Raw genomic sequence first — 12494 nt, 5'->3', positions numbered from 1 at the left:
AGGATTCCTTAGCACTGAAACATGGCAGTTAAAGTAGTGTCAAACTATCAGTTCTACACTCTAGATGCACCCATGGTCTCCACTATGGATTCATATCGGATGCAGAGTGGTCTGGATCTTCATCAGCATCGTGAAGCACAGGGCAGAGAAGTTTAAACTTCCTCAATTGGTGCATCACAACAAAAATGAAGGTACACAAATGTACAAACTGCAGATCTTCATGATCAGCTAAGAAGTGGGAATTTTTATGATACTGAAGGGGACAAGGGGCCTGATTTCATTTGATTAATGAATAGCAATAGCATGAAGAATAGGTTTGATTAAATACATAGCCTTAGAAATCAATTGATGATAGTCATTTTAGTGTTAGAAGGAAATCTGCCATACTCCTTACTGTTAGAAGGAAATCTACCTTAGTCTTAGTGTTAAGCCGGGCTGTGGCGCAGGCTGGTGAGCGGCCTGCTGCAAAATCACTCTGACCATGAGGTCATGAGTTCGAGGCCAGCCCGGCGGGGTGAGCACCATCAATTTAAAAAAAAATAAAAAATAGCCCGTGCTCGTTGCTGACCTATCAACCGGAAAGATAGTTGCATCTATCAAGTAGGAAATAAGGTACCACTTATAAAGTGGGGAGGCAAATTTAACTAATTTACAACGTTGGAATGAGGAAGTGTGTGATGACCCATGGGCCTTGTAGTCCTGCTCAGGACATTGTAATTCCTGATGAAGATGAAAACTTGGGTTTTTTACCTTCCCAGTCTGAACTGGATTCCTCTCAGCCAGATCTTTCCCAGGCAGATCTGGGAACCTTGCACCTGCAAGAAAGTTGTCTCCCAGAAGTATGTCAAACAAGCCCAGAGCCTACTTCTCCCGTATTCTTGCGCCGGGAGTTTTGTAAACAACAGAGAAGTTTGGATTCAGCTTCGCGCAGGAGTGCGAGGATTGCAGCTAAGAATGTGGCCAATTAAGACTGCTTCTCGTGAGAATCTTTGGGGAGTCTCACATCTGGTCTCAGAGTTAGCTTTCGGTTCTGATTCCCAGAGAACTGCTTCGGCGGGAAAGCTAGACTCTATTTAGGTGTTTTACCCGCGTAGTAACTTCGCGGAGTCAATTCGTCAGCCTACGGAGCGAGTTGTGTCTGGACAGCGCGCTCCGATTCAAGCCTCGCTCCTGCTCAAGCCTTGCCTAGCTATCCAGCCTTCGCCTTGCTTCCCAGCCTTTGTTTATCTACGGACTTTGCCTTGTTTCCCAGGATCAATCCTTGCCTTGTTCCACGGATTTATCAAGTTATTCCACGGACCTTGTTCTTGTTCTTAGTTACCTTGTTCCACGTTCAAGCCTTGTTTCAAGTGTCAAGTTATTTCCTAGCCTCGCTCAAGTTTCATGGACTAAAGGACCTTGTCATCTCCCCTCACTTTGCTTGGCAAAGTGAGTGTTTCGGTTATTGGATTACAACTTTGGACCTTAATATTTCTTATTGGACATTGCTTTTTTGGACTAATTCTGACCTTTCCTGAAAGGTCTAATTCTGGACTATTTTCTACACTTGTTTTTATTAACTTTATATATTCCTACAATAAAGATATTAGATAGATTCTGGCCTCTGTGTATGGTTATTGGTGCTCTGCAGCCTGGGTCGCGACAGTTTGACTCCGCCACCCTAAGCACCAATTAACCTCGGCCAGAATGTCTACCGGAGTCGTACCTGGGCCGAGCGGCCAGCCGATTACCTACACCATCGACAAGGAAGAGGTGGACCGAATCCGTGATAAGCTCAATGCACAGGATGGAGAAATAAGGGGTTTGAAGGAACGTGGTGTTCGTCTTCCGGCCATGGCGTTGCCAACCAAGTTTACTGGAGAAGCTTCTAAGGTTCATGTCTTCCGTCGCCAATGTCAAGCTTATCTGGAGGCCCGTGCTGCCGAGTTTCCCCAAGAAGACATCAAAGTGGCATGGGTTTACAGTCTTCTAGACGGGCCAGCGGCCAGCTGGGCGACGGCTCTGTTCGACCAAGCCTCTCCACACCTAAGATCAGCGCAACACTTCTTGGACCACCTCAAGGAGACTTGGGGAATCGAGGACAATTTGGAGGCAGCCGGTCACAAACTCCGTCGCCTTTTCCAAGGAGACAGACCTATGTCTCAGTATATAGCCGAGTTCCGAGTGCTGGCCCACAACACCGGCTGGAACGATGTAGCCCTCAGGGGACAATTCCGGGAGGGTCTCAACATTGAAATGCTGGAAGAAATCTCCAAGGTGGATCCTCCCCAGACCCTCGAGGCACTCATTGATCAATGTTTACGGGCTGAAGTCATGATTGCCAACAGGAAACAGTGGGTTCGAGGCCAGGGCAGTAGAGCCGGGGCAAAACCCCCCGCTCCCGCCAGCGTTCAGCCACGTCCGGTGTGGAGACCCCCACCGCCAACCCCATACCCCAGAGGAGGCGAGGAGGTGCCGATGCAGTTGGGCAATGTGCGTCCCAGACTAGATGCCGCCGAGAAGGCCCGTCGTCAACGCTTAAACCTCTGCTGGTACTGCGGGAACGGGGGCCACTTCGCCAGAGAGTGCCCAGCCAAAGGGAAGCCTGCCGCCCGTCTTGCGGCGGCGTCCTCCACGGAGACGAAGGCGTCTGAGCCGACTGGCACACAGCCGGCGGGGGAAGCCAACGACCGGGTGTAGAGAGGCTCGCCAACCCGGTCAAAAAATCCATCCAAGAGCCGCCAACCGGGGTCCTGTTCCTTCTCGTGGTCACATTATGGTCAGCAAAAAGGGGACCCGTCATGATCCACGCCATGATAGACTCTGGAGCTACCAACAATTTCATCGATAGAGAGTATGCCGACTCTCTGGGATTACAATATCATGATTTCAAGAATGCCCGTGTGGTGCAAGCCATAGACGGCCGTCCCCTCAAGACGGGCCCCGTAAGTCAGTGGTCGGAACCCACCAGGATGTGGATAAGGGAACATATGGAAGAGATTTCCTTCTTTGTTACCGAGGTCCCCCATTTCCCTGTGATTTTGGGAATTCCATGGCTGACTCTCCACGACCCTAACATCTCCTGGTCCAACAGAGAACTGCAGTTTGCTTCACCGTACTGCCAAAACCATTGCCTCGTAGCCAAGGTATGCCATGCCACAGACACCGAGCCCATCATCACCTTGCCAAAGAAGTACTCCGAGTATTGGGATGTATTCAATGAGAAAGAAGCCGAAAAATTACCCCCACATAGACCTTATGACTGTGCCATTGACTTGGTGGAGGGGGCCCCGATCCCGCGAGGGCATCTCTACTCCCTGACTGAACCAGAGCAAGAAGCTCTCAGGGAATTCCTAGAGACAAACCTTCGCAAGGGATTCATCAGACCCTCTCAATCCCCAGCCGCCTCCCCAGTGATGTTTGTGAAGAAGAAGTCAGGGGAACTACGCTTGGTGGTGGACTACAGAGCATTGAACAATATCACCAAGCGGAACAGCTATCCCCTGCCCTTAATCTCGGATCTACTGGATCGGCTTCGAGGAGCCAAGGTTTACACCAAGCTGGATCTTCGGGGGGCTTACAACTTAGTTCGCATCAGGGAAGGGGACGAGTGGAAGACCGCCTTCCAGACCAAATTCGGATTATTTGAGTCCCGAGTTATGAATTTCGGTTTATGCGGAGCCCCCGCAACGTTCCAGCATTTTGTCAATGACATTTTTCAGGACTATCTAGACAGGTTCTTGATAATCTACCTGGACGATTTTTTGGTGTTTTCCAGATCACAATCAGAACATGAGAACCACGTCAAAATGGTGTTACAACGATTGCGGGATCATGGACTTTATGCCAAGCTGGAAAAATGCGCTTTTGATCTACAAGAGGTAGATTTCCTTGGTTACCGCATCTCGCCTCTAGGGCTTTCCATGGATCCAGCCAAAGTTTCAGCAGTATTGGAATGGCGGGCGCCAACTAACAAGAAAGAGGTGCAGCGTTTCTTGGGGTTCGCGAACTACTACCGCAAGTTCATTCCAGATTTTGCCCGCTGGTCCGACCCCATCACTAGCTGCATCCGTGGAAAGCAGCCTTTCCGCTGGACTGATCAAGCAGAGAAAGGGTTCCAGCAACTAAAGAAACTATTCACCTCCCAGCCAATTCTACAGCACCCAAATCCTGGAACCCCTTTTGTGGTGCAAGCGGACGCCTCTGATGTGGCAATTGGGGCTGTACTCTTACAACCGGTGGGAGATCACCTCCACCCCTGTGCCTTTTATTCTCGTCAACTAACCACACCAGAGAGGAATTACACCATTTGGGAAAAAGAACTACTGGCCATAAAGGCAGCCTTTGAAACTTGGAGACATTGGCTAGAAGGGGCCAAATTTCCCATTGAAGTCCACACTGATCATCGTAATCTAGAACATCTAAGAACTGCCCGCAAACTAAATCAGAGGCAGCAACGTTGGGCTTTATTCTTTGAACGTTTCAACTTCCAGATCCATTATGTGACCCCAGCCCAAACCAAGCAAGCAGACGCTCTGTCACGTAAACCGGAATACGCTGCAGGACGCAAGGAGACCTTTGAATCCCAACTGCTACAACCTGAGAACTTTGCCACGCTCACGGTGGGGAACACCAAATCCATTCCCATTGGTTCAACTTCCCCTACTCCAGGACCCATCTGTGCTCAAGAAATCAGGGCTAGTCAGCAAGCAGATGCCTGGGCGCAGGACCAACTTCGCCAAGGTCTGCATTTCCCCTTTTCGCTTAAAGATGGGCTGCTCTGCTATAGAAATCATGTTTATATCCCACCCGGACCGGGCAGGGAAAAAGCGCTTCGTCTGTGTCATGACTGCAAACCAGCAGGACACTTCGGACTATTTAAAACTATGCATTTGATCCTAAGGGATTTTTGGTGGCCCAAGATCCGCAAGGATGTGGAAAAATATGTCAACACCTGCCCAGTATGCCAGCGCTCCAAGATACGAAGGGAGAAGCCCTCAGGGCTTTTACACCCCCTTCCTACCCCATCTCGCCCATGGGAAATAATTTCCGCGGATTTCATCACTGACCTACCACCTTCCTGTGGATTCACCACGATCTTAGTGGTGGTGGACCTATTCACCAAGTTAGCCCATTTCATTCCCTGCGAAGGCCTCCCCACGGCCAAGGAAACTGCGGATCTATTTCTTCAACATGTTTTCAGACTACATGGATTGCCCAAGAGTTTAGTCACAGACCGTGGATCTCAATTCACCTCTCGTTTTTGGAAGGCACTACAAAAACTATTGGGCATAGACTCTCGCTTATCTTCAGCTCATCATCCCCAAACAGATGGGCAAACGGAGCGCACCAATGCCACTTTGGAGCAGTATCTTCGCTGTTATGTAAACTATCAACAGGACAATTGGGCTTCTCTGTTACCACTGTCTGAGTTTGCCTACAACAATGGAGTTCAAGCTTCTACAAAAGAAACGCCGTTCTTTGCAAACTACGGCTTCCATCCACGTTTCTTCCCCCCTGTCATTGAAACTTCAGAGGTTCCCGCAGCAGAGGATTGGCTGCAGGAACTCACAGCGGTGCAACAACTTTTGCTCCAGCAACTGGACCAAGCCAAGGAGGACTATAAACGCCACGCTGACAAACATCGCCAGCCGGGCCCCGAAATCAAGGTAGGAGATCGGGTTTTCCTGTCCACTCGCTTTCTGCCCTCCCACCGCCCTTGCCGGAAGTTAGATGCCCGTTTCATTGGTCCCTATCCAGTGGTGGCGCAATTAAACCCCGTGACTTTCAAACTCCAACTTCCGCGTTCAATGCGCATTCACCCAGTGTTTCACCGTTCCCTGCTCCTTCCGGCGGATGGTGTGCGACCTGATACAGACCAACCGGCCCCCCCTCCTGTTTTGATGAATGGGGAGGAGGAGTTCGAGGTTGAGGACATTTTGGATTCTCGCTTTCACCGCCGCCGCCTACAATATCTCATTGACTGGGTGGGTTTTGGCCCTGAGGAACGCTCTTGGGAAGACGCCTCCACAGTCCATGCTCCTGATCTAACCCGTCGCTTTCATCAGACCTATCCCACCAAACCACGACCTCGCGCCTCGGGGAGAGGGCCCCAGTTTGGGAGGGGCCTTGAGGAGGGGGATAGTGTGATGACCCATGGGCCTTGTAGTCCTGCTCAGGACATTGTAATTCCTGATGAAGATGAAAACTTGGGTTTTTTACCTTCCCAGTCTGAACTGGATTCCTCTCAGCCAGATCTTTCCCAGGCAGATCTGGGAACCTTGCACCTGCAAGAAAGTTGTCTCCCAGAAGTATGTCAAACAAGCCCAGAGCCTACTTCTCCCGTATTCTTGCGCCGGGAGTTTTGTAAACAACAGAGAAGTTTGGATTCAGCTTCGCGCAGGAGTGCGAGGATTGCAGCTAAGAATGTGGCCAATTAAGACTGCTTCTCGTGAGAATCTTTGGGGAGTCTCACATCTGGTCTCAGAGTTAGCTTTCGGTTCTGATTCCCAGAGAACTGCTTCGGCGGGAAAGCTAGACTCTATTTAGGTGTTTTACCCGCGTAGTAACTTCGCGGAGTCAATTCGTCAGCCTACGGAGCGAGTTGTGTCTGGACAGCGCGCTCCGATTCAAGCCTCGCTCCTGCTCAAGCCTTGCCTAGCTATCCAGCCTTCGCCTTGCTTCCCAGCCTTTGTTTATCTACGGACTTTGCCTTGTTTCCCAGGATCAATCCTTGCCTTGTTCCACGGATTTATCAAGTTATTCCACGGACCTTGTTCTTGTTCTTAGTTACCTTGTTCCACGTTCAAGCCTTGTTTCAAGTGTCAAGTTATTTCCTAGCCTCGCTCAAGTTTCATGGACTAAAGGACCTTGTCATCTCCCCTCACTTTGCTTGGCAAAGTGAGTGTTTCGGTTATTGGATTACAACTTTGGACCTTAATATTTCTTATTGGACATTGCTTTTTTGGACTAATTCTGACCTTTCCTGAAAGGTCTAATTCTGGACTATTTTCTACACTTGTTTTTATTAACTTTATATATTCCTACAATAAAGATATTAGATAGATTCTGGCCTCTGTGTATGGTTATTGGTGCTCTGCAGCCTGGGTCGCGACAAAGTGCCATCACAGTGGATGATGAAGCAGCTGCTCCCCCCTGTGGCCAGAATTGAACATCGCCTCAGGAAAGGTTAAATTGCCTCTGCTTCTGTCTCTGTCTCGGTTCTATGTGTATATGGGCACTGAATGTTTGCCCTATATGTATATAATGTGATCCGCCCTGAGTCCTCTTTGGGGTGAGAAGGGCAGAATATAAATACTGTAAATAAATAAATAAAATAAATAAGCCACGAGAAACACACAGAAAAAAATGGCAGTTGAAAGAAGAGAAACAGCCCATCACTTCTTTAGATATATGAAAAGAGACATCAGTTGAAGGTCTGGAATGTCAAACCAAGGAACTCACAAGACAATACCCCCCCCCCCCCCCCACACACACACATACAAAAGCAGGTCTTAGATGTAGACAGTTCAAACAAAATAGTGTCTTATGGACTGAACACAAAATTGATGCCTCAAAGGAAGGGAAAAGGCCCAGATGGTATATAGATATATGGAATGACTGTAACTGGGAAGCTGTGCTTTCCTGAACAGTTTTGATAAGCATCTAACCAAAGGTAGCATGGGAGGATGAAAGGGAATGGAAAGGAAGAGAGCCTGGGAAAAATAATTTTGGGAGGTGTGAAACGTCCTTGGAAATTCTATAAAAGCCAACTGAGCTGTGTCTCATGGTGGCACTTCCTTATTTTCCAGGAAGAAAGGAAGCAAAGAAGGAAGGAATTAGAATTTGGTCCAACATTCAGGGAAAATTAGGTACTTATCTCAAGCGGCAGATGGTGAAAGGTGAGTGTTTTCCAGCCTCTAAATAAGTTGTGGAAGAAGAGTTGATGGAAGATTCAAGATGGTTGGTCTTTCCACATGGAACGGGGTAGGGCACCTTCCCCTTATTGTAAGAATTTGAGTTTCAGACCAAAATACTAGTTTACCAAGGTTCAGATTCCCACTCAGCCATGGAAACCCACTGGGTAACTTTGGGGAAGTCACACTCTCAGCCTCAGAGGGGGACAAAGACAAACCCTCTCCAACAAATCTTGCCAAGGAAAACCCATAATAGGTTGGCTGTAAGTCAAGGATGACTTAAAGGCACACAATAACAGCAAAAACTTTCAATTTTAGAGAAAAGCGGGATATAAATAAATACTCCAAAGCAGCCTATCTCTTATGTGTTTCAAATAAACATACTTGGAGAGTGTTTGTCTGTTGAGCTAAAGAGATTAAAACTAAATGTTAGAAAGGACTTCCTGATGGTAACAGTGGAATATGTCCCTCAGAGAATGGTGGGGTGTTTCTCTCTTGAGGATTTTAAGCAGAGGTTAGATGGCCATCTGTCAGGAGTGCTTTTATTGAGGTGTTCCTGCATGGTAGATTGGGATTGGACTGGATAACCTCTGGGGGTCTCTTCCAACTCTATGGTTCTATTAAATAATTGGGGGAGTATAATTACCTATAATACTCCATCATCTGTTCAAAATAAACATCTGCAGCATCAATATTATATTAGGTATGAGCAGTGTAGCTACTGATCATATATGGTTTGAATAGAAGTGTACAAGGGGCAAAAAGCATCCTTTGCCTCCCTAAAAACCCTTTAAAATGAGCTGCATCCAGTAAAAAAAATGAGAGCAATTCCTTCTACTCTCACTAACAGAATTTAAACTAGCTATCCCTAAGGCAGAAAAGAAAGCTGGTGGGTGATTCACCTGAGACAGAATAATAGAAACTCTCTCCTGGAAAATAATGATGACAGAAAAGTCTGAATCCGATGAACAAGGCAATTGTGTGTATGTTTATGCATTCAAGTATAACAGTATTTGTTTCTGTGGATATGGTTGTGAAGGGGGGGAAATAAAACTGTTTAGGGAAAACAAACTCTCTGCTTCTTCACTTTGCATCCAAAGAAACAGCACTTGCTCCAAGAGCAGGGATTAAGACAGGAAGGCTTTATTAGCCTATAAAGTTTCCCCAGAAAGCCTTATCTTCCATGTGCCAGCAGCATCACATCTGAGTAGAAGCAAACAAATCTCAACCTGCAAATAGACTGATAATCATTTAAGCTCCGATAGTAAAAAAACAACAGAGTCTTGAGGCATCTTAAAGACCAACAGATGCATTATGGCATAAGCTTTGTATGTGTGTGGACTAGGATCTACTTCATCGGTGATGAAAGTAAGTTTATCCTCAGTTGACTGGAAAACTTATTGATATAATACACTTATTTTTCTTAAAGTTGAATGATAGCATTTTGCCTATATAGAAGCTGAGCATTCTTTATCAGGAAACCCAAAATCCAACATAGTCCACATGGGAGGTTAAGAGAGTAGCAGATTTGCTTTCTGATGTATAGTCTTGCAGCTTCAAAGTATGGCTGCTTCCTGCCTGGGGGAAATCCTTTGTTGGAAAGTGATTATCTGGCCTTGATTGTTTCATGTCTGGAATTCCTGTTTTTGAATTCCTCCCAACAAAGGATTCCCCCAGGCAGGAAGCAGCCAAGCTTTGAAGCTGCAAGGCTATTCTATGCTAATCAAGGTGATCAATTACAACATCCACACTTGCCTCAAACAGACAAGAGTTCTTTCTTCAACCTTGGACATTCCACAGATATATAAACCCCACTTGCCTAGTTCCCAACAGATCTCACAACCTCTGAGGATGCCTGCCATAGATGTGGTTGAAACGTTAGGAGAGAATGCTTCTGGAACATGGCCATACAGCCCGGAAAACTCACAGCAACCCAGTAATTCCGGCCATGAAAGCCTTCGACAACACATTAAACATACTTTGACTTTTATGTATAGAGACTGCAACTATTTTGCTCAAGGAGGCTCAATTTTAAGTGGTGACAGATGAGGGCACTGGAATGCCCCTTTAATATTTGCAACCAAAGAAATATAAAAGAGAGATGAAACAAGCTAAGAAAAAGCAAACAATTGCTAATGCCTGCGGGTAACAAGGACATCATGTCATGACAAAGCATAAAAACACCCAGAGATAACATGTCAAGACTTCCCTGTGTTGACGGTTGCATACTTTCAGAAATGCATCACTGCTAGCAGCAAAACCAATGGGCCTGCCTGCTCTGTTAAAGCTATATCTAGAGACGAGACAATACCCAGAAAGCAAGCAAGAGAGAGCATCTGGGAAACAATGCCATAATCAGAGTGTATATATTATAGAAACACACATCGAGACAAATAATAGTAATAATCCAAAACTATGGCTAAGATCTGGTTTATGGGTCAGGATATAAATAAATGAATACATTTCAAAAATAAAGCATAATCCCCTTGTCAATAGATTTGATATCCACACTTCATACACACACACATACAGTAGAGTCTCACTTATCCAACATAAACGGGCCGGCAGAATGTTGGATAAGTGAATATGTTGGATAATAAGGAGGCATTAAGGAAGAGCCTATTAAACATCAAATTAGGTTATGATTTTACAAATTAAGCACCAAAGCATCATGTTAGAAAACAAATTTGACAGAAAAAGTAGTTCAATATGCAGTAATGCTATGTAGTAATTACTGTATTTACGAATTTAGCACCAAAATATCATGATGTATTAAAAACATTGATTACAAAAATGTGTTGGATAATCCAGAACGTTGGATAAGCGAGTGTTGGATAAGTGAGACTCTACTGTACCAGCTTTTTGGGAAATGTTTTGGTAAGTCCTGTGTGATTCTATGTTTCCAGCCCAAGTAGAATCAAAATATAGGGTTTACTATTATCTATCGTTTCAGGTATACATGAGAGTCTTGGAACATATTTTTCATGAATACAGGAGTCATACTGTAGTGTTTTTATTGGTGTGTTGGACTGGATGAACCAAAACATTAAATGACTGGGACAATCCTCCCCCCCTCCCCCCAATGTCTCTCAGATTGGATCGACATTGCCCTATATCCCAGGATCTGATCCCAAATTATCTGCTTTGAATCGGATTATATGAGTCTACACTGCTAGATAATTTGGGATAAGCAGATAATCTGGGATCAGATCCTGGGATATAGGGTAGTGTAGAAGTGTCCCAGGTTCAAACCCCGGGAGCAGCGCAAGCGCCCACTGTTAGCTCCAGCTTCTGCCAACCTAGCAGTTCAAAAACATGCCAATGTGAGTAGATCAATAGGTACCGCTCCAGCGGGAAGGTAACAGCGCCCCATGCAGTCATGCCGGCCACATGACCTTGGAGGAGTCTATGGACAACGCTGGCTCTTCGGCTTTGAAATGGAGATGAGCACCAACCCCCAGAGTTGGACACAACTGGACTTAATGTCAGGGGAAAACCTTTACCTTTATCTTTAGAAGGGGATTCAGATGGACCTACCTTGTAGGATTCTTGTGAAGAAATGGTGTATCAGGCCCCTTCTATACTGCTATATAAAATCCAGATTATCTGCTTTGAACTGAATTATCTAGCAATATAGACTCATATAATCCAGTTCAAAGCAGATAGCCTGGAGTATCTGTTTTGAAAATCTGGATTATATAGCAGTGTAGAAGGGACCACAAAGACATGTGAGCTGTCTTGGCTCATCATTGAGGAAAGAGGGTATAAATGTGTCTAGACTCCATATAAATCAAGTTAGGAGCCTGCTGGCTAGGTGTCCAGAAAAGACAAATGTGTGAAAGACTTCATGAAGAAAGGCAGATATATAGCAGAGAAATAGTAAGGTCCATCTAGAAAACACTCCAATGAATACTAGGTTCAATAAGGCTTATTTCTATGGGAAAGTTCAGATTGAAACTATAGTAGGCACTCTACTTTTACAAACTGTAGGGATGCAGGACCTCCATAAAAATGGGTAAACCACAAATTTAGAACTTGAAACTTGAAAAAAAACGTATTTCTAAAAATAAGAACAGTAGAGGAAGTAGAACTCACCTTTTGATGTGTTGTTAAACCTGTGCCGTTCTGTGCTGGAACACGAGATGATGCATTATTTCATCCTTATTCCATGTTGTCAGGATGACATGGGATCTTCTGAAAGAGATGTTCTCCCCAGTTGGTCAAGCCATTAGCTTCACAGAGACCTAGGTTTCATCCTGACCCAAGTGAATGAAGGAGACCTCAGCCAATGAGTTCACAAAGGCATGAGTTTACTAGCTGCTGCCTATTTAGTGACCTCATAAAACTTTTACTTTTGATTCAGCAGTTTCCTTCTGCCCTCAAATCTGGTGTCCTTCGATTGTGACAGACTACATTTCCCATCATTCCAGTGGCCATGTCTTCCAGAAAATATAGGATTGCTTTCTAGTCTTAAATCTAATTGCTATTTCCTTTTAGAATCTAATGAATCAATGGTTCTTAAATAAGAATTGGTTTAGCATTCATCACTAGATTCAATTGATTTATTTCAGCTAGAATTAGGACCAGGCTTTAGCACAG

At 45.5% G+C, this 12494-nt stretch overlaps 1 protein-coding gene across 3 annotated transcripts in view; it reads right to left on the bottom strand.

Annotated features, from left to right (window-relative positions):
* Positions 1–12179, bottom strand: part of LOC100563151 (probable E3 ubiquitin-protein ligase HERC3) — a 61479-nt gene extending 49300 nt beyond the window's left edge. For all 3 annotated transcript variants that reach the window (XM_008111037.3, XM_008111038.3, XM_062981901.1), the window contains exon 1: positions 11991–12179. The gene's annotated coding sequence lies outside the window, so the exon portion shown is untranslated. The remainder of the gene's footprint in view (positions 1–11990) is intronic.
* Between the last annotated feature and the right edge of the window lie 315 nt (positions 12180–12494).

The sequence above is a fragment of the Anolis carolinensis genome, chromosome 5 (genome assembly GCF_035594765.1).
Source record: "Anolis carolinensis isolate JA03-04 chromosome 5, rAnoCar3.1.pri, whole genome shotgun sequence".
Taxonomy (NCBI): Eukaryota; Metazoa; Chordata; class Lepidosauria; order Squamata; family Dactyloidae; genus Anolis; species Anolis carolinensis.
The sequence above is the reverse complement of the archived record's forward strand: the minus strand, read 5'-3'. Positions and strand labels throughout refer to the sequence as shown.